Source organism: Equus caballus, chromosome 8, assembly GCF_041296265.1.
Source record: "Equus caballus isolate H_3958 breed thoroughbred chromosome 8, TB-T2T, whole genome shotgun sequence".
NCBI lineage: Eukaryota > Metazoa > Chordata > Mammalia > Perissodactyla > Equidae > Equus > Equus caballus.
Window position 1 is genome coordinate 69,092,050 of NC_091691.1, and position 25,086 is coordinate 69,117,135.

Here is a 25,086-nt window from a genome sequence, read left to right on the forward strand (position 1 = left end):
TGAATGGCTAGTTATTCCTTTTGACTAAGCCAGGATTAATAATATCTAGGTTAGGAACATTGTAAAAATATCCAAGTCATTTTCCAGGCTTATTCAATCTCTAACTTCCTGCATTCTTGAATAACATTATGAACCAACAACATAAATGGGAGCAGGGTCATAAAACCGGTCCCAAGCCAAGAAAGATGGGACCATTTCATGGCCTACAAATAGCTAAATAGCATCATCTACTCCTAAGTGCCTTTAAAGGTACTGGTGAGATCCTGGCTTCCTAGTTCAATGCTGCCAGATGCTTTACAGAACCCCAGAGAAGGCGAGAGGTGTTTCTGTGAGCCTTGGAGCCTATTACCTAGTAATTATCAAGGCTAACTCAAAAATATGCATAGTGGAGAAATACTACTTTTAAATTCAAAAGAGTTAAGGGCTGAACTTATTAAAAAAATAAAGTAATATATATAATATATTCTCTGCAATAAATTCTTCAACTTTGCTACCAAAGACACACCAACACACTACACACTCACACCCCCCCACACACCCCCACGTCAAATAACCTTTATCACCATACCATTACTCTTCTGAGAGTCCTGGGAATCTGGGGATTTTGAATCGGCTTGAGCAGTGTTTAAAGACTTTATCAACTACAGATCATCAGGTAGTTATTTTGAAGGTAGCAGAGGGGTAGACACAGTGAGCTGACACAGGGAGATGAGACCCAGTGATTTTTCAGTAGGAAAACGGATTTCAAAATATGGCAGGAAATAAACATCCCTAAAGTTTCTGCTCTAATAACTCTGGGGTGGGACCTATGAGTGGGCATTTCTAACAAGTTTCCAGGTGATGATAATACTATTGTTTTCTGGGTCCCAGACTTTAAGAATCACTGGTCCCACCCAGTTCACCCTCCTATTTTGACAATCGAAGTAACTAAAGCCCAGAAAGATTCATAGTTTCTGGAAAGATTCAAATATTTGTGTGGTAAAAGTATTTACTCTGCAGATATTTATCAATCACTTACTAGTGCCAAGGGAGTGTTCTTTCTACCCTTCCCATTAACAGAATGTGGCAGAGTGACCATCCAAAATTTTGAGAAGGAAATTGTGCTTTTGCCAAATGCCCTGTATGGACACTTTCAGAGGGCATTTGTCTGTCTTTCAGGTTAAGGAGGGAAGATCTGCCACCCAGTGACTGACCTCAGTGGCCTGGCTTCCTGCCCTTGACCCATCTGCAGGCGAACACGGCTGAGCCTGCTCTGGCTCTAGTACATTCTCTTTTCTTGGATGCCTCCACCTCAGCCAGGGAATTCAGCTGACAAAAGAGAATTTGTTTAATTTTATCTTTGAAAATATTATCCTTCCTTTTTATGACAGGAAACTTGGTTAAGAGAGGAGCATGTGACCCAGCTCCCCAGATGGGTGATCATCTCCTTCCCTGTAGAAAACTGTGGAATGACTTGCCGGGTAGCTGCCCAGCTTGGGGTGCTTGAATCAGTCCTCAGTGAGGAAAACATCAAGGCAAAGATTTGGGCAGGAAAGCTTACGTCCAACTAAGGAAATTGCTTCTAAGAAGGCTTCACTGTGGGGTTTCCTATTAGGATGTTTCCAGACAACAGGTCAATTATTTCTCATTCCGATGCTGAAACTAGTGGAAGGAGGAGATCAAAGGGTTACAGCAAGAGGTTAATGACTGAAATAAGTTTAACAAATAAAGACAAAAATTTGTTCTCTGCACACAGCATGGAGCCAACCCCTAAGAGTCACTTTAAGAATAGGTCACAGAGTCAAACACTGCAGAGCTTGCTATAGAGGGTTAGGCAATTTTATAATGAATAATGGCGTTTATATAAGATGATGGTTTGAGCTGGAAGCTGAAGGCTGCCGACATCAACAGTAAGTACTGACCTTACCACCCGTGAGAGAGTCTTATTGTGTTTTGACCAGAATGGGAGGCTCAATGCCCACACAGGCTCATCTCCAGATATGCAGTAATCTGCTCTCATTATCCAGGCTTCCTTTCTGATTAGCCAGAGGTCAAAGAATCTGGACTTGTACATGCTGACTCTCTGGCCTACTGACAATGGGTGGCAGGGACAGGGCAGCCTTCAGCCCTAAGTTAGAGAAAGTCCCTCTCCGTGTCCTCGGCTTTAACTTCAGTGACAAATTGCGGGGATAAGATCTGCTGATCGGAGTGAGGTAGGATTCTTTATAAAAGTCTTCTAGAGCAAATGAGTGCATGAGAATCTGACACAACCACTCACGTACTTTGACACAGAGAGAAAGATTGGAGCAGAGTGTGTGTGTGTGTGTGTGTGTGTGTGTGTTTCTGCATGTGTTGGGATTGGAGGATAAAGGAACAGACTGGTGAAAGATGCTTTCCCAGAGAAAGAATCACTTTTACAAGCATGAGAGAGATGACAAAGGTGGTGCAGCATTTGTTTTTGAAAATCAAATGAGGCCTTATGCATCCACAGGAGTGTTGTTCTTAAAAAATGTGACCCTGAGAGGATATACACTTCTAAATAGCCTCTGTTGTTCCAAACAGATCTGGAATGCCCCTTTGGATGTTGCCTTCAGAGCTGGTAATGTATTCCTTTCAAATATTCTTTATTATAATACAGTGTCAACTTTTTTAAAAGGTAAAATTAAGGGAAAAACCCTATGTTTATCTTGTCTTTGTTTCTTAGGATTGGGATGAACTTGGGCATGTCACTTGCCTTCTGTGGGCCTCAATTTCCCCATTTGTAAAGTTAGAATAAAATAGTATCTACCTCCTAGAGTCTTTGGGAGAATTAAGGGAATCAATATACTTTAATGGCTTCAAACAGTGCCTGTGATATAGTAAAAAATAGCTCTGTAAAAAGTTTGCTAATGCTTGAGTTGAGACTTGAAAAAAAATGCAAGTAACTAAATTGAGCAGTACATTTTTTGGTGCAAAATGATTAATGAGACATATGTCATGAGACAGAAACTCTTGGCATTCTTGTGTCTAGGATCATTATCTACCACCTTCCCCAATATTTTTATCCAGAACCTTTCTGTCAGACTTATGCATGACCTCAAGGGGTGAAAAATTCTCTAGCTTTGGGGAAAGTACCTCCAAACTTTGTAAATTTACACTGAATACCCTCTTCAAACTCATTCAGGAAACAGCTTCACGGGTGTCCAGAATTCATGACATTTTTCATTCCCCACAGATAATTAAATGATAACTTTAAAATTCCACAGAAAAGAAAAGTTTGCTTTTCTTTAAAAGCCACTGCCAGTTACGCTGACCCAGTATTTTAAAACTTATTTACCATGTAAAGAAAAGCCAGAGTCACAATGCTCATCTGAGTATAGAGGAGTCAAAAGAATGTCCTTTATCTTTAATAAAGTATTGCTAGGACAGAGGGCTAAATCACAAATTTTCGGCTATCCAGGCTACTATGCCCCCTTAGCAAATAAGAGTAATTTAAAACCAATGGAAAATCTCATATGCAGTCAGCTATTTTATATACATGTACATACACAGTTTAAAGAGAGAAGTAAAAATAAACAACTTAGATGAAATTTGGCTGGCTTTATAGTATACTCTGACCTAATCTCCTGCAGTAATAACTTCAAATCCAGCCTAATAGAATAGCATGAGTAACAGCATTTCATCTCAATGAACTCAGCTTGGCACTAAATAGGCTCGGGGCTATTCTGTAAAATTTTAAATACTTCCTCTTGACCACCTGCACACATTCCCTTGATTTGCATTTATTTGATTTTAACGTTTTTGTTTTGTTTCATTTTGTTTTGTATTTTTACTTTCTAATAGAGAAGGATGAGATGTATGGAATGGAAAATTGCTCCAAATATGCCCCAAATCTCATCCCCCGGGCATAGCTCCAAGTATCCTCAGTGGGAGAAACAATTGCTGAGGTCTATGGAAAGCGATTCATGTTTTTCTAAACATTCCTCTTTCCTTTTAGAAGACTAATACATGAAAATTTGGCAAACAAATCTCATAAAATAAAGCAAAAATGATTTGGGCACAACACTTTTGGGATACAGATTGCTAAACTTAATGGTCTGCAGTATCCTTCATGAGAAATGAAGTCAGTATCCTAGAACCAAGCAAGGAAACAAGCTATATAAATCAACGTGGAAAGAAATCACACTAATGACTTTCCCAATTTAAAGAAATGTCAAAGGCGAGCATATAAATGGAATGCAATCAATATGAATAATAATAAATAACTATCATGAGTACTGAACTTTCCATCAAAATTTTGTTTTAGTGTTCTGGCATATTCTAGCATTTAAATAATTCTAAAACTTTTTAAACATGTACAAACAGGGATGAATTAAAGTACTCCTTGTTTTGGAAGGGGGCAGATGTTGAAATGATGGAAGAATCACACACACAAAAATCATGAACATGTCATGGCAAGTTGACAACTTTTCCAAAAGTTTCTATACACTTGAAGATTGCGCATGTTTAATAAAGGATATTAACTCATGTGAAGCTGATTCATTGAGTTAGTACTTAACCTGTCACTAAGTATTTGAAAGATGATAAAAAAACAAAAAATCCAGGATGGTATTAAGATGATATCTTTCCAATGTTTTACTAGATTAACAAAGAATGTTGACAAAGAGTTATCAGAGACCAAAGATGCCACTAAAACACAGCGTTTACATATGTAACGTTTAAATTTACCTTCTCAATTTCTAAGAGTTTACTCTTCTTTCTGTGACCTAGTTTCTTATGGAGCAGATAAACAGGGAGAAATTAGGAAAAGAAATGGAGAACAAAGAACAGAATTTCTTCGTTGCTTCCATGTTTTTTCCCCGTCTATATAAATAGAACAATGAAATTCAGTGTGAAAGACATGAACATATGGAGGTCTGAATCTGAGTCTTGACTCTGCATTAATAGGTTATGTCATTCTGAATGAGTAATGTAACTTCTCTGAGTCTTATTTTAATTCTATTCAACATGTGGGTTTGGAACCTAACATAATTACCTTTTCACATTTTAATCACGAAATATTTTAAGAATATGGAAAAGTGCACCACATGATATTACAATCATACATCTACTGCATATTTTTAACAAATGCTAATATTTTGCCATATAATTTGAACATCATAGAATTTATCTATCTTAACTTTACAATTCAAAGAATTTTAGTAAATTTACAGAGTTGTGTAACTGCCACCAAAATCCAAGTTTAGAACATTTTCATCACCCCCAAAAGATCCCTTAAATGCCTTTCATGTCAATCCTCATTCCAGATGGGAATTTTCTGGACATCTCATGTATGGAATCATATAGTAAGTGATCTTTTGCATCTGCCTTTTCCCACTTAGCATAGAAATCAGCAAACTGCCACTCACAGAACAAACCTGCCTGACTCCTATTTTTGTGAATAAAGTTGTGTTGATTACAGCTGGACCCATGCATTTATAAAATATCTGTGGCTACTTTCCCCTACAAGGGCAGAATTGAGTGTTTGTAACCAATCGTATGGACTGCACAATCTAAAGACTCTATGATCTGACCCTTTAAAGAAAACGTTTCCGTATCCCAGACTTAGCATGTCTTTAAAGTTTATCACATTGTAGCACGTTTCAGTACTTCCTACCTATCTGTTACTGAACGGCATTCCATCTCATGCATGTAACACATTTCCTCTATCCATTCACCAGCTGATAGGATCATTTCCAGTTCTTGGCTATTATGAATAATGTTGCCATAAATATTTGAATATAACTCTTTTTGTGGACATATGTTTTCATTCCCTTGAATAGATACCTACAGGTGGAATTGATAGTCATATGGTAAATTTGTGTTTAACTTTTTAAGAAGCTCCAAAAATTGTCTTCCAAAGTGGCTACACTATTTTACCTTCCCACCAGGAATATTGGAGGGTTACAGTATCTCCAGAGCCTCACCAATACTTGTTCTTTCCTGTCTTTTTTATTTCGGCTGTTCTAGTGGGGGTGAAATATTACATCATTGTAATTTTAATTTGTATTTCCTAATGACCAATAATGTGAACCATTTTTTTCATGGGTTTATTGACCTTTTGTCTATTGTCCTTTGTGGAGTATTTATTCAATTGTGTATTAAATTCAAATTCTGGACACAGTCCTTTATTAGATTTATAATTTGTAAATATTTTCTCTCAATTTGGCTTATCTTTTCAATTTCTTAATGATGTCTTTTGAAGTGCAGTTTTTAATTTTGATGGAGTTTAGTTAATTTTTTTCTTTTGCTTTTTTTTTTAATGGATTGTGCTTTAGGTGTTGTAGTTAAGAAATTTTTGCCTAACCAAAGGTCATGAAGATTTTTCCCTATGTATTCTTCCAAGACATTTATAGTATTGGCTCTTACATTTAATTCTACTATCCAAAGTAATTTTATATTTTGTGTATGATGTACGTGTTTAAATTCATCTTTTAGGATGTGGATATCTAATTATCTTAGCAAAACTTGTTGAAAAGGTTATCCTTTCTTCATTGAATTACCTTGATGTCTATGTCAAAAGTCAACTCTTTGTGTAACAGCTGATTTTTAGACTCTCAATCCTCTGTGTCTATATGTATGCCAATGACACACTATCATAGCTACTGTACTTTTATAAGTTTTGAAATTGAAAAGTATAAGTCCTTCAACTTTGCTCTTCTTCAGTATTGTTTTAACTATTTGAAGTCTTTTGTATTTACATGTAAATTTTAGGATCAGCTTGTCAATTTCTGCCAAAAAATAAAAACACTTGCTGGATTTTTATAAGGATTGCTTGAATCTGTAGATTAATTTTGGAATACTTGCCGTCTTAATAGGAAGTCTTCAAATCCAGGAATATAGGATGTCTCTCCACCCATTCAGACTTTTATTTCATAGTTTTTGGTGTTCAAGTCTTGCACTTCTTTTAAATTTATTCCTAAGTCTTTTATTCTGTTTGATGTTATTGAGAATAGAATAACCTACTTTTGTTTTCTGATTGTTAATTGATTAAATATAGAAATACAGTTGCTGTATCATGTACTGTGTATCCTTGCTGAATGTGTTTACTAGTTCTAACAGTTTTGGGGTTTGGGGGGAGGGTTGTTTTTGTGGGTAGCCTAGGATTTTCAACATAGTGAATGATGTCATTGTCAAAGATGGCTTTGCTCCTTTCTTATCTGAATGACTTTTATTTCTTTTTTGCTCCTGGCTTCACTGGCTCTATTACGATGTGGAATAGAAATTGTAAATGTGAACATCCTTGCCTTGTTTCTTATATCACAAGGAAAACATTCTTTCATCATCAACTATGATGCTAGCTATAGGTTTTTCATAAATGACCTTAATCATGTTGAGAAAGTTCCCTTCCTAGTTCCCTAGTTTCCTATTCCTAGTTTGTTGAGAGTTTTTACAACTTTGTCAAATGCTTTCTCTGTATCTATTGAGATGATCATCTGATTTTTGTCCTATATTCTATTACTATGCATTACATTAAATGATTTCCAGATGTTACATTCAATTCTCTAACATTGTGTTGAACATTTTTGTCTCTATATTGATAAGAGATATTGATCTGTAGTTTCTTTTTTTTAATTACTGTTTTTGTGTGACTTTGCTGTTAGATTAATACTGATCTCATAGAATGAGATGTGAAATGTTTTCTCATATTCTATTTTCTGGAAGAGCTTAAGGAAGATTGGTATTATTTCATTTTTAAATATTTGGCAGAGTTCCTTACCAAAGCCATTTGGGCCTGGGCTTTTATTTGTAAGAATATTTTAAATTACTGTTTAACTTCATTACGTGTTTAAGATCAGTCAGATTTTCTGTCTTCATGGTTCAGCTTTTGTTAATTTGTTTCTTTCTAGGAATTTGTTCATTTCATCTAAGTTACTTCCTTTGTTGATATAGTATTTCCTTTAATCCTTTTAGTCTCTGTAGGGTTTGTAGTGGTGTCCTATTTTTCATTTCTAATTTGGGCAATTTAAATGGGTTTTTTTTTTCTCTTGTTCTGTTTAGTTACATGGTTGCAATTTTGTTGATCTTCTCAAAGAACCAATATATAAAAGTGCCTCCTTCCCTAAAGTCTTATCAATAGATGTTCCCCAGTGTTTCAAATTTTGGCCTTTTGAGTCACAAGAAAGCATTATCAATATGATTTAATATGCTTTTTCAAAATTATACATAAGGTTAAGTATTTTTTTCACATGTATAAGATTTTTATTTCTTGGGGCCTGCCTGGTGGCATAGCGGTTCAGTTCACATGCTCTACTTTGGTGGCCCAGGGTTTGCAGGTTTGGATCCTGGGTGTGGACCTAGCACCACTTGTCAAGCCACGCTGTGGCAGCATCCCACATAAAATAGAGGAGGATTGGTACAGATATTAGCTCAGCAACGATCTTGCTCAGGCAAAAAGAGAGGGTTGGCAACAGGTATTAGCTCAGGACCAATCTTCCTCACAAAAAATAAATAAATAAATAAAAGATTTTATTTCTTGTTCAGTGAACTGCTTATATCTTTTGGCTACTTTATATTAGATTATTGGCCATATTTTTACTAGATATTTAGAAGTTTTGGTATATAAAGACATGAGCCTTTTATTTGTACTATAAGTTGCAAATATCTTCTGATTGTTTGTCTCTTTTCCTCGGATTTTGCATGTGGTCTTTTTGCTATACAAAATTTTCCATTAAAAAAATGTAGTCAAATGTCTCTTTCTTTTTTATTACCTTCTTGTTTGAGTCACAACATTTTCTTCTGCCCAAAACAATGATATAATTTTCTTATATTTGTTCTAAAACTTCTTTATTTTCATTTTTACATTTAGACTTCTGGTTTATTTGAAATTTATATTAGTGTATAATGTGATATTTGGATATGATTCTATATTATTCCAGATGATTATTCAATTTTCCAACGTTAAACTATTGAGTTGAGATGGCAGCTTTATCATATACCAAATTGTTAAATGCACTCAAGTTGATTTCTATGTCTGGACTTATTCCACTTCCCTGGTCTGCCTATTGATAAATGCATAAATATTGCACATTTTTAACTTAAAGAGGCCCTATAATTTCCAACTGAACATAGTGCCTTGTTTTTTAAAGGATTTTCTGGCTATTCTGAGTTTTATGTCTATATAGATATAAATAAATATATACACATAAACTTTATAATCAACTTTAACTCCAAAAAGAAAGTTGACATTTTTAAAAAGATCAAGCTTAACTCAAAAAGAATTTACCTTTTTTGGGTACTGTTGAGCCATGATATAGAAAGACAAGCTTTCTTTCCATTTTTTTCAAATATAGGATTTTTTAACAGTGATTTAAAGTTTTCATTATATAGGTTTTGCACGTTTTTGTTAACTTTTTTTCTAAATATTTTACTAGAATACTTTGGTGCTCAGATTGATAAATATGTATGATTTTGTGAAGTACTTTGTAAGAATTTATGGTGATCTCTATGCTATTTTTCTTCATAGATCTATCAATATAACAAATAATTTTATTGCAATCTCCTAATATTGAAAATGTCTTGTAGTCCTGGCATCAATCTCAGTTTGCTAAAGTGTATTTTTAATGGTTGTTGCATTGTCTTTGCTTTTATTTTCCTTAATACTTTTGCAACAATATAGATATTTGAGATCTCTCATAAATTTCATATTGTGTTCATTCTCAATCACATTTTTGTATCCACGGTTTATTTGCTTTATAAAAGAATTTGGAAGCTTTTTTTTCCCTCCTCTTTGGATTATCTGATATTTATAAAGTTGATAAAATTTCCCTGTGAAACTGTTTATGCAACTTACTTGTGAGAGATGCATTTTATAGTGTAATTCCTCAAATTCCTTTTGGTTATTTGTCAGTTTAGATTATCTCCAGTGCTGCTAGTTTTGGTCAATTATATTTTCCTAGAAAGTAATCTATTTTATCTCGATTTTCAAACGTGTAAGTAGAATTGTGCAAGAGAAATCCTGTTAATATTTTTGTAAATAGTTTTCCTTTTATATTTTATTTAAAATTTCTCTAATTTGGTTAATTTGTTTAGTCTCTTCTTTTTCATTATTTAAACTAGAATTTTGCATTTGGTTGATGTTTTTAAATGTCATTTTTAATGTATTTATTAAATTTAAGCTTTGTTTTTTTCTACTTATAATTTCTGCTTTTGTTTTTATTAATATATTCCTTCTGCATCCTTTTAGTTCCCTATTTTATTCTTTTCCAGATTTTTGAGTTGGATATTTAATTTATTTTTCATTCATTGATACAGATATTTAATACTAGGAACTTTCTTTTAACCATTACTTTAGTAATATTCTATAGATTTTAACATGGCTGTTTTATTATCGTTATTTTCTAGAAATTCTGAAATTTTGTTCTTATTTCCCTTTTATTCCCTGGGGGTTTAATAGAGATTTTATACAGTTCTAGAAGAAGTACATTTAAAATTTGCTGTTAATTACTATTTTTTCCTGACTGCTATTTTTATTGTTCCCATTTTTAATTCATTGAGGTCTTCCTTATGGTCTGATGTGTGAAATATTATTTGCAAATATTTTCACATATACTGAAAAGGAGTTGTACTCTCTATTTTTGGATTCCTAGTTTTAAAATATATTTAAAAGATATCAGAGGAACTAAATTGAATGGAAAATGATGTAACATGAGAAAAAGTATTGTTATAATTCAAAACACTAAAAGATTAAAGGCAAGTGATTATAAGATGTCTTTGAGAGATACAGAGAACTATTTGATAAAATCCAAACACTTTCATGTAAAGCAACACATATCCCTCAATAGAGCAGGAAACAAATTCTTAATATGGAAAAGAATATTTACTGTTTTCAAGCATTTTTAGATCCAATTTGTTTAATCACTTTCAAATTTGTCATTATCATGTGCATTTTTGTACTCAAATGTACATATTTGATAGATAATATCTTCAGTAGGGTAAATACTTTACTTCACCCTCATTTTTGAATATTGATTAGTTAGGTATAGAATTCATAAGTAAGAGGGTCACTCACAATTTTCAAGGTTGATTCTAATGCAAATTATCTTGTCATTTAACTGTTGTCCCTTTGTAAATAATCTGTCTCTGATACATGATAAATTTTCAGAATTTCTTTTTTGTTTCTTGATTTGTTTTGTTTTGTTTTTGTCTTTGCAATTCTTATTCTGTAATACTGTAATGAGACAGAAACACTTTGTATCCAACAAAATTATTCTTTCCTGCTTTGATAGCAATTATACCATAGTCAGGCAAATGGATAGTCTATATTCCCAGGCTTCCTTGCAATTAAGGGTGGCCAAGGGGTAAAATTCTCTACAATGAAACAGCTTTTAAGAAAGTAGGCATGGTAACGTACAGCTTAGTGACTATAGTTAATAATACTATGTTGCATGTTTGAAAGTTCCTAAGAGAGTAGATCTTAAAAGTACTCATCACAAGAAAAAAAATAGTTTATAACTATGTATGGGGACAGATGTTAACTAGACTTATTGTGGTGATAAACAAGAAAAGAAGGAAAGAAAGTACACATGTTTTTGTGACCTTTTCCATTCCACTGGCTAGCAATGGATGGTAGCAAGTCTGCACAAAGGTAGAACTATAAAATGTCAGGATTAGGGGTCTATAAATCGCTACATAAAAGAGAGCCACTCATAAAAGAGAGCACCTGGCCTGGATGGTTTTCCAAAGGAGAAATAAGCTTCAAAGCATTTGAGCCATTATATTTTAGGATTTATTTATAGAGTAATTTAATCTACCCTAACTAATAAAATGTATTTACAAAGGCATTGTTTTTATTTATCCTGCTCAGAACTCAGTGTAATCTTTCATCTGAAAACCCATGTTGTTCTTCAATTTTTAAGTTGCAATTTACACTATATTTTCAAGCACTTCTCCCTCTTTCTGTCTAGTCTCATCTTCTATGAGTTTTTTAAAACATCTTTCAACTTCCTTCTTTTTTTTTCCAGGTCTTTTAACTACTTTAGCTTGAGACTCCTCAAAAGCAGAGTTAGGCAAACAGTAAATAGCAACTGGTTTATTAGAGAATGATCCCAGGGAAGCATGCCTAGGCGCGAGGTGAGTATGAGCTTTGAAAGCAGTGTTAGGGACTGAATCTTGTCCCCCTCAAAATTCATATCTCGAAGTCCTAACCCCAGCAGCTCAGACTGTGACTGTGTTCGGAGATACAGCCTCCAAAGAGGTAATTAAGGTAAAGTGAGGTCATACGGGTGGGCCCTAATCCAATATGGGACTGATGTCCTACACAGACACTGTATTATTTTTTTACTCAGGCTGCCATAACAAAATAACACAGACTGGGTGATTTAAACAACAGAAATTTATTTTCTCATAATTCTAAAGGCTAGAAGACCAAGATTAAGGTGTTGGTACTTTTGATTTATCCAGAGACCTCTCTCCTTGGCTGGCAGATGCCTCCTCACTGTCCTCACATGGTCTTTCCTCTGCGTGCAAGCATTACTGGTATCTTTGTGTGTCCAAATTTCCTCTTCTCATAAGGACACCGGTCAGACTGGATTAGGACCCACTTTAGTGGCCACATCTTAACTTAGTCATGTTTTAAAGACCCTGTCTCCAGAACGCAGTCACGTTCTGAGGTACTAGGGACTAGAGGTTCACCGTAAGGATTTTGGAGGGACACCATTTAGCACAAAACAGATATACACAGAGGGAAGACCATGCAAAAACAATGGAAGAAGGTGACTACCTACAAGCCAAGGAGAGAGGCCTTAGAAGGAACTACCCCTACCAACACCTTGATCTCAGACTTCTAGCCTCTGGAACTGTGAGAAAATAAATTTCTGTTATTTCAGCCACCTAGTCTGTGGTACTTATGGCAGTCACAGCAGTCTAAAACAGACAGGAAGCCATTACTGGCTGAAATCAAAAGCAAATTACCACTGTGAGCAACTAGAGCTCAATACTCTTGGGGACTTCTAGGGAGGTATTGTTGAACATGGCTCAAAATTTGGGGCCTTTACCCACCAACTCCCATATAATATTTATTGAAGCTGCTCCCATGGACATTGGTTCCTTGACACTTGCAGCATTTTCTGTGTATGGTCTAGGCATGTTCTAGCAGCCAGGGAATGCTCGCAGGCAAAAAGCCGTAGGAGATTGCAATAAAAAAATCATCCACATGCAAATGCATGGTGTTTGTCGGGGGAGACATGAATGGGGAATTCACAGTGTAGGCTTCGCCACTCTCCAAATGTGTCATTAGTTTCTCTCTTTGTTGCATTTGAGTAAGTATGTAGCTATTGTCAAATCTGTCCTATAGTTCTCACCTTAGCTGTTTTGTATTTTGTTTATTATATCAATAATGCAACTGATGAGGAAATTTGGTTGTTTTTCTGGCATGCAAAACTAGAGAGTAAAATCAGTTACAAAAACAATTATACACAATATGTATAAATATGATTAACCTTGTCTTCATAAAAGAGTGGATATTATATCTAAATCTTGAAAATGTATAAAGTTTTACAGAAAAAAACATTTAAATATAATATAAATTAATCATGAGACATAATATGCCGTGAATATAGCATGCAAACAGTAAGACTGTACACCTAGAATATAGCAAAAATAGCAAGTAAAGAGGCTCATTAAGTCTAGAGTAGGTCCTAAACATCTCTGCAATAATAAAATAAAAATAGGTAACTGATGTGGATCTGCATTTGAAAACGAATGACCTAGAAGATGCTAGATTCATGTTAAACAAATAAAGATGTGACTAATAAAATTTTGAAAAATAACTGAAATTATGACATAATTTACACTGTTGTCTTCTAATATCAGGCAAAACAACACCATGACTGATAAATAGAAACGTATCATGGGCAGTAAGGGCACTGACGAACCTCTAGGAACTTCCCATATGGTCTACAATTTATGAACTGTTTATATTAATATCATTTCATCTATATAAATGTAACCTACGGAATGCTAAGCATGTCTTTTAATTTGACACCTCCTCCTGTACAATTCATCAATCAGAACATATCAAATAAACCTAATTATTTCTAGCACCTCTCTTTTCAGACGACGAAAAAGCAAATTTTTGTAGTTTTCCAGGAACCCTCTGGGATATCTAAAGGACAATACTAGATGAAAACATATCATCTAGGACTTTATTTGGGGAAGGCAAATTATCAAAAGTTCTCAGGAGATTTGAACATTTGATTAAGAGAGGATCATGGGTTGCTGTACAATAAAAATTTACTACACGTTTAACCAAAGTAACAATAAAATATTTTAAAAAGTAACATGATTTTTAAAGAACTTTAGTCTTTCTTAAGTGAGAAACCTCTGTTTACTTAAATAATCAAGGATATAATTAAATAAATATATACCATGGAAAACACAGAATCTTTGTTATCCAGGCAGATTACACAGAAGGTAAATTATATCTTTTACAGCGTCGTTTAAGCAGAGACCAATAATACAAAATTATTTATCCATTTTAACAGAAAGAAAACCAAATTCTAGTTTTACATTGTATAATATTTGACACTACAGCTCTTTTTGAATGTCTTATAAATAAACCCATCAAATTCTAGCCAGCTTTGACCATAATAAATAAAATTGCCTTTTCACAAGGCTGTACGAATTTCTACGTCTATATACATTTCCTATGACAGAACTTTTCAAAGTGCCGAAATGAACATGTTCATTATAAAGCCCAAATGTATATAGCCACTCTTCGCCAAATAAAAATGAGGCCAAAAATATGTAACTTAAAATTATGCTTAGCAATTAATGTTTCAGTATTCTATTCTAGTTTATTCTTCTAGGTATACACTGAATATCCACCAACTAACTCAATTTAGCATCAGTTCAAATTTTTCAGTTACCTGAAGATCTTCAAAATTATCTTCAAGCTAACATATTATAAAACATAATTGTTATTGAAATAAAGTTTATCAGAAAAATGATTTAATTTGGTTTCATGAATTTACATGTTTTTTTTCTTTTTCTGAGGAAGATTAGCCCTGAGCCAACACCTGTGCCAATCTTTCTCCACATTTTCTTTTTTTTATATGTGGGTTGCTGCCATGGCATGGCTGACAAGTGGTGTAGGTCCAGGCCCTGGATCTGAACCTGTGACCCTGGGCTGCTGAAGCAGAGTATGCCTAACTTAACCACTATGCCACAGGGCTGGCCCCACAAAGTTACATTTTTAATAATCTTAAACCCTTAATAGAAGTAATGATAATTTACTTAATCAGTAAGCCTATATAAGTTTAGAAAGAATAAAGTAAAACATAAATCTTCTTGTATGTTATACTTAACACTGACAAATCAGAGAAGATACAGCTGCTGTTACTGGACCAAACATATTAAACTAGTCTTATATGCCAAAAATTTGCATAAATTATGTGAACTTGAACTCTTAAAACATTTCTGAGTTAACAGTAACTTTTATTTTTCACGTTAAAAGCATTAGAAGTTTAGTTTCTTTATATTGTGGAAAGTTTAGGAATATTCATTAGTTAGCATTAGTGCTTATTTATTTCTACACTAATTAAAATAGAACTCCTTTAAAGGATTGTATAATTGACTTTGGGAATGCCTTTAGAGGTAGAAGAATATTATGCACTTATGCAATGAGAGGTAAGGGCCTTTCTGAGTTACATATAAACACACAGAAATATAGACAGAAAAAGCCTATGACTTCTATTGTAAAATTTAGTCATGGGTCAAGCATAAACACATAAACACAAACTTAGCCATTCAGATATACACTTCCTAGTAGTCATGAAATTCTTAACTTATTTGTGCTCAAAATAAACAAATAGACATGGGGCCACCTGGTCTCTGAATTGCTAAGTTCACACATTTTGCTTTGGAGGCCAGGGTTTCGCTGGTTCAAATCCTGGGTGCATACCTACACAGGGCTCCTCAAGCCACACTGTGGCAGTGTCCCACCTACAAAATAGAGGAAGATTGGTATAGACGTTAGCTCAGTGACAATATTCCTCATGAAAAAGATGAAGATTGGCAACAGATGTTAGCTCAGGGCCAACCTTCCTCATACACACACACACAAAACACAAATAGACAAGACTAACAAACTAGATTCTCCGTCTTTCTCCCAAGAAATGTAAGATTGCTATAAAACATCAACCAATTTTTATAGATATTGCCAAATGATCAGACAAGGAAGCCAAGAGATGCTGGTACCAGAAATCAAGTGAGTAACCAGAAGGCATCAAAATCAATTCCTTATCATGAAGGAGATAAAGAAAACTCAAGAGGGGCCAGCAGAGTGGGGCAGCAGTTATGTGCGCACATCCTGCTTTGGGGTCTGGGGTTTGCTGGTTCAGATCTGGGGTGCAGACCATGGCACCACTTGGCAAGCCATGCTGTGGTAGGCGTCCCGCATATAAAGTAGAGGAAGATGGGCACAGATGTTAGCTCAGGGCCAGTCTTCCTTAGCAAAAAGAGGAGGATTGGCAGCAGTTAGCTCAGGGCTACTCTTCCTCAAAAAATAATTAATTAATTAATTAATTAATTTTAAAAAAAGGAAAAAAAAGGAAAACACAAAACACAGGTAAAGAATTGGGTTCACGGTTGAGTCCCCAGATCACCAGTCAGGGGCAAGGCAAAGGGGCTCCAAAATGCCTCATTCTCTAAGCTGAAGAAATAGTGTTGCGAAGCCAAGGACCCAGCCCACCTCACTCACGGCACCAAATCAATGAAAGATAAAAAGCAATAGACAATGAAGGAGATAATTTTATTCAGGTTCTTACAGTAGAGAGAATATTCACTAATGACAAACTTCTCAAAGAAAAGGAAGGGGCTCCTTATGGGCATCAGGAGGAAGAATAGAGGTCAGTCTTATCTCTGAATATGGAAGGAAGGGCAGGGCAGTCCTTTGCCGGTAGCTATTTCTTAGAACAAAAAGAAGTGGAAGTGCTCCTTGACCATTGCTCTTTTCTGGGAATGAGTCATTTGAAATTCAACATTGTCAGAGTTTTCTTTATTTCTTCATGTAATATTGAATTTTTGATTGTGTGCCTTTCTTTGGTGAGGTTGTTTATTCTTTGAAAGTCCTGTATGCCACGGTATATGAAAGATTCAGGACACAGAGGTTTCTTATCTGTATCAACTTGGGTCCAGAGATTTCATTCATTAGAGAACAATTTTAAGATTAATTTATTGTTTTTGGTTTACTCACTGCACAGGTAGCATAAACTCAAACCAAAAGTAAATGCAGGGCAATGTCCTATGGTTTCAATTTTTTATCCCTATTTTCTTTCTCCTTCTCTCCTTTTTCTTTTCCTTCTTTGACATTCAACGCCTAAACTAAAAAATAAAACGCAAACTTGCTTGTACCTTTGTGAATCTCTTTGTGTAGAGTTGTCTAGTAGAAGTGTTCTGAAGGTGGCATTCCCTGGGAAAAGGTTTATTAAGGAGTGCTCTTGGAATCAGCACCAGTTGGAGGGAAAAGAAGAATGTAAGATTGGGCAAAGGGAGGATTCAGGCTATGCGCTACCAGCAGAAGACTTGGCTGCCCCTGTGAGGAGTTCTGGGGGTGGGATAACCCACAGATTTGTCCTGAGTTGGGGTGAGAAGCCAGGCGTTTATGCCCCTATGCCCAGCCATTGGACGTGGGTCAGCCCAGGAAGGGGACATGAGTTTGGGTAAAGTGAGTCTTCAGTTGAGGCAATACTCGAAGGGGACTGATAGGTGAGTTATCTGCTATAGCTGGTGAAGTAAGTCTTTTATTCCTAAAAGGATCTTGACAGCCCAGTGCAGTGTCCACAAAGTATTTTCCAAAAATAATGGGGAAAGAATTTGGATCCCTGGGATTTATGCAAGAGACTCAGTTCTAATTTAATCACTGTGCTCAGGTTCAAGCTCTTATTTCCTGCCCCTGGTCTCTGAGTGTTAGAATCTTAGTCTGTAATTTTGAATCCTTATAGTTTATTGTAAATTTTAGGGGTGTCAGCTTCCTCTTAAAGCTTTTGCCTTGATTTCTCTCTTCGATTTTAGTCCATTGGTATTTCTCTTTTTTTAGAGTTCAATTCAAAATTTGTATTTTACTCATAGTTATTTTATAGCGTCTTCCAGATCATTTTATTACTTTATGTTCCTCGGGTTCTAAAACTCCAGCTTCCCATATGGACTCTGTGTCACTGAGTCTGCTTCTCGGTATGGGTTGTACTTGTTGCCTGTGACTCATTTCCTGTATTTTCAGTCATAGAGGGTCCTGTCCTCATCAGTTCAGTCCACTAAGATGATCAGTGTTTCTTTAACATAATAATGTTTACCTCTGATATGTTATGATTTTAATTGTGAAATGCTGCTCTAATTTCCTTTTTTTCAAAGGATTCCTTGAGAAGTAATGTGTTCCATAAAGTTTAGGAGACACACTATTTCAGAGATTTTACTGATAAAATCAGAATTAGAAACTTGCATTGTTTGACCTTGACATATGCCATTATTACTAAATAGGAAATCTCCATCATGTTAACATCAATTTTAAGTAAAAGAAGAGGGCACTATTTATCTAAAAACCAAGTTAGTCCCATGCCACAATCACATTTATTATCATTCATTCTTTGTATATATTGTTAAGTGTGACACCTGTCTTTGCCAATAAAATCTATAATCCTGGAGAGTAGATAATGTATTTTCAATTTTCTTTGGCCTCACCCACATTATTTGGGACAAAGCCCAAAAATATATGGGTATTTAGTCCTTATGGAGGCACAGAAGGATGCAGAGAAGAGAGAGGGAGAATGCCAGAGTGAGAGGTTGCCAGATATATTGGCAAGCATCTTGGCAACATCTTACCTGGGGCGGCAGCATGACGCAGTAGCTTCTGAATCAGACAGACATGAGTTTTCATCCCAGCTCTGTTGTGCACTGAGTAACCTTGGGCAAGTACTTAAAGTCCTTTCACCTTACTTTTTTTTCCACCTGATAAATGCAGTTAATAATAATACCTAACTCACATGGATTTTGAGTATTAAATGTGATAATGAATATAAATCGTCTTATCCCATCCTGAGAAAATTAGTCATTGCAGAAAACATACAAAAAACAGATTTCCTTCCCTTACAGCAGTATTACTCCAAATGTATTCCTGATTATGGTACTTGGATGGATAAAAATGCAGATTCTTTGACACCCTCCTGACTTTGTATCAGAATATTTGTGGATTAGGCCTGAGGAATCTGACCCCCAGCAAAGTGGAACCCTAGCTGCATCTAAAATGGTGAGAGTTGAAATAAAACTTTGTCTTTCTGTTTAAAAAAAATGGTTAGAGAGACAGAGAGTGACGGAGATGGAGAGATGTGCAGGCAGACGGCTGTGGAGGTCAGCAGGAAGCCTGTGACCAGTGATCATCTCTGCAGGACCTGAGAGAAGAATTGAATGGCTGAGCCCTTGCTGTGGCTTGGCTCTCATGCTAAACAGCCCTGCCCAAGGCTGAAGCCTGATCTCCAACAATCCCAGGAACAATTTGGAAATTAATATGCTTGGCGTTCCAATGGACTTTAATCAGTTGAATTACTTTAATCATTGTATTACTTGGCTTTTAAAAAAAATTGTTTAGTGGAAAAATTCTTATGGATAAAAGATAGGGATAAATGACCAAAACTACTGCAGAAAGAAAACTGAGTTCTTTTCTGGAATGTGAAAGAAGAAAGTTTTGTTTTTCTTCTTTGCAAATAGTGTTAAACTATCGAGACCATTCTGTCTGGAAGTGATGCTGCTTTGTGTCTCTGACCTTTATAATATCCAGGGCAACATTTCCCATCATGGAATATTATCCTTGCTGAGCACACCTCCTCACAACTACTCTTTTTTAACTGTAGGCTACAACAAGACACCTAACCTCATGGTTTTCCTTCAAACTACAGTAGATTATGACAATGCAAGGCATATGTTAGTGTCCAAAGTCAAGCTGAGCCCTAAATTCTGTCTCTAAGACAAAGAGTAGTGATTCCTAAACAGCAAACAAAGAGAGAAACAGGTTCAAAGATACTAAATAATTAAGTATCCAAAAATCTGACAATTTACTCAACATAAGGTTGTATCTAATGTTATTACAAGCTAGCTGACATTCTTACTCTGCACACAACACAAGACAGGTGCAAACGAAGACTCAAAATGAACACAATGAAACAGCTCTGGTCCTTGGGGCTCTGTCTTGCCTGATTAATTGGTGGAGACCTGGCCCCCACTGACAATTGCCAAGAACCTGATAGCAGCACAAATCAACCCATCGAAATGCAGAACAAGTGACAATCAGACCTAGGAGGCTGATTTCTTCTAAGCCAGTGGGCAGTGACAATAAGGGTGGTTTTGCCATGCTGAGAGGCAAATAATCGGTTGCCCACCCCCTACCCTACTCTCCAAATGTGTTTAGATTGCTAATGAAAATGAGTCCAGAGGCTTCCCACAGGTCAACATTTTGCACATCAGAAAAACACTATACAATTCAGTTTGAGCGACAAGTCTCCTTAGACACCACACAGGGCTGCTGGAATAGGAGTAGAGGCTTGCAGGTCAAGAGAGGCATGAATTCTTAATGCCCTAGGAGTCCAAGAACAGAATAGCAGGGGCAGTTTCATATTCAATTATTTATGAAGTTCATTTATAAATATAAACCCAATATCTAGACTAGTTGGTACATATGAGAGAGTAGCATGTATATCAATAAATAATATGGACAATTTAGCACTCTATAAAATATTCCTCCCCTTATATCTTAAGGATAAAACCTAACTCATCAGGCAGCATACAATATCTAGTGCCATATATTTCTGTCTTATGAAGAGTGACCCCAGACACAAATATACATGGGTATAAATTTACCATCCAGATATGAAGAAAATTTATTTATTCTTCTTAATTAATTTTTTAAATAACAATGATAGCAGCTGCAATTTAATGGATGCCAATAGAGTATATTTCAAGTAATATAAAGAGAAAATACATCAACTTTATATGCATATACATACATACCCACTTACATATATTTTTTAATCCTCATGAAAATGTTGTAAAGAAAATATAATATCCCCATTTTATGGATGAGGATTAAGAAATTAAGTATTTTGTCCAAAATTAAACAATAAGTGAGTAGCAAAGCTGATGTTAGATCCTAGTACTTTACATTATTTAACCAGAAACTGGTATCTTCAGATATGTGGGTCAAGAGAAGGGATCTCATATTTAGGGGGAGGGGTCTCATCACATTACCCTATTATTTATCTCATGGGAAGTTATAATAATAATTATTTATATCTCAAACATTTTATAGTTTATAAAATACTTTAACATTTAACATTCATTCACTTAAAAGTTATTGAGTACCTACGATGTGCAAAGTATTATGTCGTAGGCTAGAACAAGTGGGAAAAGTGATAACCCCTTCCTTTAAGATTACAATTTAGTGAAGAAAGAGAGGCAATAAGTTTTGTAGTAAGGGCTATGATAACTAAGATGAGCGCACACAGCAGTCAGGAAGTGAAGATGCGGGTCCTCTAAATGAGCTCAGTGGTCAGGAAAATCTTCCTAGTACCTTGTGCTGATTTTGAAACCCAAGTAGGCATCTAATAAAGAAAAGGGGAGATGTAGGGAGAAAAGGTAGACATTTTGAGCATAACATATAGTTTGTGCCATGAAGGTGTGAAATAGGATCATATCTTTATTCAATTGCAAGTGGATGATTCTGACTTGAATAAAGCATACCCATGTGGGAATAGGTAGGAGATGAAACTGCAGGGGCAACTAGAGGCCAGAATATTATTTTTTTAATGTGATAATGGAAGAGTTTTGGAGTTTGAGCTTTAGGCTAAGAAGGAGACTTTGCCAAATGTAAAGACACTGTGGTGCATGGATAGACCTCTGCTTTAGGAAGATCCTCATGGCATTACTGTAGGGATAAAAATGGGTAAATATGGGAGGGCATGGTGATTGTAAAAGATTTATTTGAAACAAAGAATCAAGATAGAAAGCTATTCTTGTAACCCATGCAAGAATAAAGGTCTTATCCAAGGCAATGCTGAGGAATGCCAAGGATGGGATGGGCCCGTAACGGCCTTAGGACTGTACCATGAGAGGTCTGAACTAATGGCTGTAGAGGACTGAATGAGACAGGGGGTTCTGTCGTGACCCTCTGGCCTCTGGCCTGGGCGACTGAAAGTCTATATTTATAAGAACATCAGGACAATGATCTTGTGAGGTAGGGAGACCAGGTAGATATGTTACTGTCATTTTACATCTGAGGGAGCTGAAATCTTGGAAAACTAAAACTAGGGTGGTCTACTATGCTATGCTGTCTCTATTTAAATTTGATCAAACCAAGTAGAGAAGAAAGCACTTACATGACAACATATCTAAATAGATTTGTTTATACTCCCAAGTTAATGGATGGATACCTTATGATACAGTCAGCTTGATCACATAATTAAATTACCTCTAAAAATCTATAAGATACAAATGTAGTTCAAAGAAGTATTAATCAATTCTAGGATTGGTAATTATATTTAATCATCTGAAGCGAGAGGTAAAATACATTGACAACATCCAGACCTTACCTATATTAGGAGGGAATGAGATGGGAGTGGTACTACAAGCCGTTAATTCCAACAAATATCTCCTTCCTCAGCCTTGGTAGAACTTCCCCTGTTAATTAAATTATTATTATTATTAATTTTAATTTTAAGGGAATCGGGAGCAAGGATAATTTATTGAGCTAAGATAAACTGATCATCTGTCTAATTTCCTTGGTTGGATCATAAGATGGATTTAAGTGTGCTATCACACAATCTTTATTCCTTGCCTTTCCGACTCTTTTGATCTTATAGAGGAGATAGGATCTATTCCACTGAGAATGAGACAGGAGGGCAGATTATAGAGGCAGAGGTTGAGGCAATCAAGGAGGTTGGTATTGAGTAAAAAGTAATAGGCCAGAGGAGCCCTTATAGCTTTCTGGGTGCAGGATCCAGGAGTGACCTGATCAGAGCCTAGTCAGGTAACAACCAGCCAGGATGGACTCAAGATCTTCCTTGTTTCCACAGGCTATTTTTGGTAAGATGCCATTTCCAACTGACAACTTCTTAGCAAGTAGATATTATCATTGGGCACATATGTGTTAAAAAGAAAGAACATTCCCAGATGAGAAGACTACAAAATTCATCTCCTACACTTTGATTTTCTGAATCAAATATTGTTATTGTTTATCATCCTTTTTATTTCAAAAATGGTATGTAATAGAATAATCGTCTTTGGTTGTGCAATTCTATAAGATTTAATACATGATCACATTTGTATAACCACTACCACAATCATCACCAAAATAATTTTCTCCTGTTTCCCTTTGTAGTAAAACTCTCCCTTAACCTCTGACACCTGACAACCACTGATCTGTTACTTATCTGTATAGTTTTGTATTTTCCAGAATATCATATAAATGGAATCACACAGTATGAATATTTTGAGACTGGATTCTCTTAGTCAACCTAACGCCTTTGGGATTCACCTACGTTGTTAGATGTATCAATGCCTCATTCTTTTTTTTTTTTTTTAGAATAGCTTTATAAGTTTCAAATACCATACAATTCCCTCTTTAAAGTGTACAATTCAACGGTTTTTTTTGTACAGGTTTTTGCGTAAACATGAGTTTTCAGTTCTCATTTCCTTTGGATAAATACCTAGGAGTAGAGTCCTGGATCAAATGGTAAATGTAGGTTAAACTTTGTAAGAAATGGCCAAACGCTTTTCTAAAGTGAATACACCATTTTACATTCCCACTAGTAATGTATGAAAACTCCGGTTGCTTCTCATCCTTGTCGATGTTTGGTACTGTTAGTGTTTTTTAAAGATATTCTAAACTTGGTACTACACTGTGGCTTTTATTTGCATTACCGTAATGACAAATGCTGTTGAGCACCTTTTCATATGCTCATTTGCCATTTTAATATATTCTTTGGTGAATGTCTTTTCAAATTTTCTGCCCATTTTTTTAAATTGAGCTATTTATTTTCTTATTGTTTTGTTTTGAAAATACTTTATGCATTCTGAATACAATCCTTTGTGTGATATGAGATTTGCAAATATTTTCATCCAGTCCATAGATGGTCTTTTCATTCTCTTAACAAAGACTTTGGCAGGCAGGAATTTGCTTATTTTTACATTTGATGAAGTTCTATTTTTACATTTATTTTTTATGATTTTTTCTTTTGTTGTCATGTTAGAACTATTTGTCTAACCCAAAGTCACAAAGATTTTCTTTTCTTATAGTTTTGCTTCATATTTATGCATATTATTTATTTATTTTGAGTTTATTTTGTATAAGTTTGAGTTACAGGTTAAGATTCTTTTATTTTTTTAATATAGATGTCTGATTGTCCCAAAACAATAATCTTGGAAAGTCTTTCCTTCTCCATCGAATTGCCTCTGCATTTGTCAAAAAACAATTGACCATAGTTGCGTGGGTCTAATTCTAGACTATATTCTGTTTCATCGATTTATGTGTCTTGTTTTCACAATGCCACACTATCTTGATTATAGAAGCTTTATAAGATAAAAATAGGCAGTATGAATATTCCTATTTTCTTCTTTTTCAAAAATTATTTAGTCTATTCTAATTCCTTGTTTTCCATATAAATTTTGGAATCAGCTTATCTATATCTGCAAAAAAGAAAATCCTTATTATCTTTCTTTTTATTGTCATCACCTGCACCATCCTTATACATAACAGAATTTGGAAATAACGTTTTTTTGCTTTTTCTTTTAATTATCATTTCTAATATATCAGAAAAGGATAATGTCCATGTTAACTATCTCTCCCTCATTTAAACTAGATCTCACTACACTTTCTTCCTTAGATCTAACTATGTTTTTCAATTTTCTGTGCATATTTAGATTATTAATTGTCTATGCATTTATATACAAATGTATGTACCTTATATAGTATTTGATGTGTGTGCCTATATATAAATACATAATCACACATTATCACAGTGTATAGTTGTATAGTATTCTTCAGCTTGCTTTCCACTCCCTCTTACATTGAAATCTATCTATATGAATATATGCTCTGATATTGAGCTC

General features: G+C 35.1%; 1 long non-coding RNA gene across 1 annotated transcript in view; it reads left to right on the plus strand.

Moving 5' to 3' along the window:
• Positions 1-1,934: 1,934 nt before the first annotated feature.
• LOC138925395 (uncharacterized) overlaps positions 1,935-25,086 on the plus strand; it is a 68,703-nt gene continuing 45,551 nt past the window's right edge. Inside the window, exons 1-2 of the long non-coding RNA XR_011441486.1 lie at positions 1,935-2,192; positions 2,542-2,578. This is a non-coding gene — a long non-coding RNA (uncharacterized lncRNA). The remainder of the gene's footprint in view (positions 2,193-2,541; positions 2,579-25,086) is intronic.